General features: G+C 32.1%; 2 non-coding genes across 2 annotated transcripts; one reads left to right on the top strand and one right to left on the bottom strand.

The window, feature by feature from the left end:
- Nucleotides 1-977: 977 nt before the first annotated feature.
- On the top strand, nt 978-1049 carry Trnap-agg (transfer RNA proline (anticodon AGG)). Its single transcript has one exon. It is a non-coding gene; the product is annotated as a tRNA-Pro (tRNA).
- A 1410-nt stretch (nt 1050-2459) lies between these two features.
- Trnap-agg (transfer RNA proline (anticodon AGG)) lies at nt 2460-2531 on the bottom strand. The gene has a single exon. It is a non-coding gene; the product is annotated as a tRNA-Pro (tRNA).
- Nucleotides 2532-4889: the final 2358 nt, after the last annotated feature.

Genomic DNA, 4889 nt, shown 5'->3' with positions numbered 1-4889 from the left:
TCTTACAACTGATTCACAAGTCGAATCGTTTCGGAAAAACCGCTGGCGAACGCTAATTCCACAGAGTAGTTTAAAATGGCTTAAAAATCGCGCTGTTGGACCATTTCCACTAATTACATAAATGCAATTAAATTATAAACTACAGACAGAAAACTATTTTGTCCGGCAAATTATAAAACATGTTATGTAACGCTGTAAGTGTTTTCTCGTTGAATCGTAATACCCATTCATTATTATTATTAGATTTATTGAATATGATTGTATGTTTTATTATTATTAATTTTAGAAATTGTGAGTACTGGTATTTGATTTGTTGGAATTTAAATATAAGTAGCAGTTAATATATAAATAATGAAGGGATTATTTATTCAGTTGAAGTTTGTCTTTTTAATTGGTAAGTAGTTGTATAGAAGATGTCTTTAATACTGAAATAATGAGGTGCATCCCCGCAAGTGGACTTAAAATCGGATTATTAACTTCTTATGTCTGTGTCCCATTTGCAACACATTTGAAACACTTGGGCCTTTGAGTAATACTGCAAAAAACTTCTCCTTCTTCCACTGATGACAGGAGGGCTGGTTCATTTTTGCCCACAGTATCGGAATTGCGATTCAACGGGGAAATGCTACTGGCATTCTTTCCATCATTAACCGCCATTATTTGGGCAGCATGTTGTTTAAATTTTAATTTTTTGTATAATGACCCTTATTAATTACTAATTCTTATGTAAATAAAAATCTATTAATTATAAATTATCCTAAAGTTTTTTTTTTTAAATATGTTACCAATGTTTTTTCATACGTATTATTTGAAGTATAAAGTAAATTTAAGGTAAAGTATTCTATTTACTTATTCTAGTTCTTAGTTTAAATATCGAAAGTATTATTTTAAAGGAAATATAAATATACTATCTATTCTTGATATTCTGAAAGCAGTATGATAAAGTTATGAGGCTTCATTTTGTTATTATGTCAGTTGGCTCGTTGGTCTAGGGGTATGATTTTCGCTTAGGGTGCGAGAGGTCCCGGGTTCAAATCCCGGACGAGCCCACGATACTCTTTTTGTCTCCAATAGATTCATACAGGTGGAATCCTTATCGACAATTTTTTTTCTTAAGGCAGAACAAATAAAGAAAAAAAAAATAGTTTTTTTGTGCCAAACACCTTCAGAGGCACGAACAGAATGGCCAGATCAAATCGGTTTAGAAACACACAGATGACAAATAAAAAAATACAAACATTGATAATTTTATTTACATAGATTGAAAGATTCTTAACTAGTGCAATCATAAGGCATCTTAAAAATTTATTTTTTAATCTCTTTAATCCCTCCTAAGCTCAATAACATCTACATAATAATATAATATTATATAATATCGTAATCATAGACGAATATTACCATACACATGCAATATATGTCCGTATAGTCGTATACACATAAACACAGCTTCCGCACACATGCAAACCTTTACGCACATAAGCTCAAAATCTATTACCCGCTCCTATAAACACGAACATCCACACAGATGCATAAACGTTCGGTGTTAATTACGTTACACGGTGAAACATCAACAAGGTGGAGATACATGTATTAGTTCAAGTGAACATGACACTAACGTACTGTGTGTGACAATGACGATGTTTGACGTTCAATTGTCCGATTAAACCCCTCGTCACGTTAACTGTGCATTGATCATGCTTCATTAGTATTAGCAACGCATTAATCATATTATGACACTTGTGTCGGAATGAAAAATAATTCGTTCATTTTATTATGGTTCCGTACATGTGGTCAAATTTTGAATCGTTCGTTATTTGCTGTTCGGCTGTTACAGAATAATTTTTCCGAATCAATGAAAATACAAAACAAAATACTTTTATTAAAGTGACCCATTCGTGGACTTACGTGCGTTACAAAAGTAAATTTTAGACTAACGTCTCGTAGTAGGGTAAAAGGCTATTCCCCAAATAAAAAAAACATTGAATTGCATACAAATTATCAACGAAAACTATTTATCTCAAGTGAGCGGTGAAACTAAAAGGGTTGCCAGTAAAAACATTGAAAGAAATTCCTTATATTCTCCAAAATCGTGGGATCAAAAATCAATAGGGTATTTGATATACAAACAATTATTTATAGCTCAGTAAATTTAAATTAAATTATCAGTATGACATTATTGAATAAGGACAAGAAATAGTTTAATTAACGATTTCCGGAATAACTATTTACACTAGCTTTAAGTCTCTATAGTTATCATAATAAATAAAAATGAAAGTTACTATTTTGTACCCCATGAATTTCTAAACTATTCAACTGATTGTAAAACTTTGGTAGGCGTTTGGCGTACGCTAGCGAAGGCGCTGGCCTAAACAACTATCCAACCAACCAACCAAAAAGCCGGAAATGTAGCTAGTTGTAAATAAAAAGTAAATTATGATTTTGAAGACAAAAAGTAATTTGGGCTCGTCCGGGATTTGAACCCGGGACCTCTCGCACCCTAAGCGAAAATCATACCCCTAGACCAACGAGCCAACTGATGTTAAATTCTAAATTAAGCCACGTAATATTTTTATAACATTTAAATCTTATTACAAATTACCTTATTATAATTATTAAACAGTATTATATACAAAAATAAAAAAAACAAAAAAAAAAAACATTCTGTACGTAAATATAAATAATTCGCTACATAATTGTCATCTATACTAATATTATAAATGCGAAAATAACTCTGTCTGTCTGTTGCACTTTCACGGTCCAACTACTGAACCGAATTCGATAAAATTTGGTATGAAGTCATTTGAAATCCAAGGAAGGACATAATTAGGCTACTTTTTATGCCTAGCATCTGATGTTAGTCACATCTAAAATGCGAGCGAAGCCGTAGGCGACAGCTAGGTATTTATAAATTCACACGTAAGTCTGTCTGTTTGCTTTTTGCCTCACCAAATCTAAGCAACTGAAACAATCGTACTGAATTTTACTGCACAGTGAGTCTGGTTTTGAATATATTGTTATAGTTTATAGGATTTATGCGGATAGAGTACCGGGATCGGTCAGAGAACTGTCAGAGAACATGCAGCGTTGACTAATTAATATAATAAAATTTATTATAACATTTTTTTTTTAATGTGGCAAGACTTTTGGCACAAGACTCAGAATCAGAGAAAGTTACTCTTAACTAATTTAAAAGCATGTTTGTTCGATGTTGGATTTGTTCAGAGTATTCTATAAGATTCTTTATCAGAATCTGTTGGATGCTCCTGGAATTCTATATAACGACTATCAATAATAAATAATGATTAACAAAAGAAAGATGGTCCCTATGGGACTGACGTACCTGTGTAGGAAAAAAGTCCCAAAATTAAATAAGAAAAAAATAATTATTATTATTATAACATTTAATCATCGGCTGTACCCAAATTTCCTATTCCAATTACGAGATTAAAGAGAAATAAACATATTTTTTATTTAATTCGCCTAATATCATTATTATTTTAATTGTCTTCATGGTATGGAATCTTGAAACAAAAAATCGTTTTGAATAATCTGTTATTTCAGCTTTGATAAAATAAAATTTGATTTAATAGTTAAGTGTATTTTTTGAGACACTTATAGGCGTACGGGTAAATGTGCCACCTAAAGTAAGTGATCATTGTTCCCTTGTTCTTGTAGTTACACGAGGTATTGCAGCTTGGCGGTAGAACACATAACGAGTGGGTGGTGCAAGCAAGGTATAAAGAGTTGTAGACTTTTCGATTTTTTGTATGTATATAACAATAGTAGGAATTTCTAGAACTATTTTTCTATAATGGTCTACAGCGAGTCTTGTGCCAAAAGTCTGTCTGGAAGACTCAGCAATACTTGCTGCTTGCCGGTATGATGAGGGGGTTGTAAGTAAATATTGTGTTATAAATTTCAATCAATAAATGTTTGTGCATTATATTGTAGCTATAGACAAAACGCGTTCAAATCAAACATTTGTTCATCTACTTCATCGCTTGGAATAGTCTAAAGTGTGTTTCATCACTTGACAGGTTTTGATGAACGAAGTATCTCTGTTGAATAAAAAAGTTATTTTTTTTCTGAATAAATTGCTGTAGAGCGTGAAAATCTTTTAGCTTGATACGTTGTAAGAGAGTGCCGGTATAGCAATCTAGTAATTAAATATAAACACGATGCCTCGACTGTATCTGCCACTGATGAAATCGATCACACTAACGGAGTTATGAGCAATTCTAGCGTAATATACAGAAATCTTAGGACTAAAAATGAAATAAAACTGAAAATAAAAAAAATATAGAAATATTTGATGTATTGTTCAACGGGCGGATTTATGGTTTATACCCTGTTCAGGTTAGCTAGATCTTTTTGACCGACAGCTAGTGATGAGAAACCGAAAATATAACATATATAACAGTCGATGGAATGCGTAATTTAAATTAATTCAATTTTTTTTAACTTATTTTTCTAAAAACAGTTATACCAGCTAAAGAGACCTCAACCAAAAGGACCTCCGTTCGTAACAATAACTTAACAATGATCTTTAATAAGGATTTTTGTAATCGATATATGTAGCAGTTACTGCCTGTTATTCGCGCCCCTACCGTCCGACCGATGTAACATTGTAGAAGCGCCTATTATTTTCAGTGTTTCTATTTAAATTTTACTTTGAAGCAATAATATATAATAGAAAAAGTCTTAAAATTGATATAACATAAAAATTGATAATATTAATTGCTTAAATATATACAAATATGAATTAAAAACAGTTACTGTACAAATCTTGACCGCGTGGAATGGTGGCAAGAATGCTAGCAGCATTTCCCCGTTGAATCGCAATTCCGATCCTCTGGGCTAAAAACGAACCAGCCCTCCTGTCACCAGTG

Source organism: Vanessa tameamea, chromosome 24 (assembly GCF_037043105.1).
Source record: "Vanessa tameamea isolate UH-Manoa-2023 chromosome 24, ilVanTame1 primary haplotype, whole genome shotgun sequence".
In the NCBI taxonomy this organism is placed as follows: Eukaryota; Metazoa; Arthropoda; class Insecta; order Lepidoptera; family Nymphalidae; genus Vanessa; species Vanessa tameamea.
Note: the sequence above shows the minus strand (reverse complement) of the source record. Positions and strands in the feature narration are given on the sequence as shown.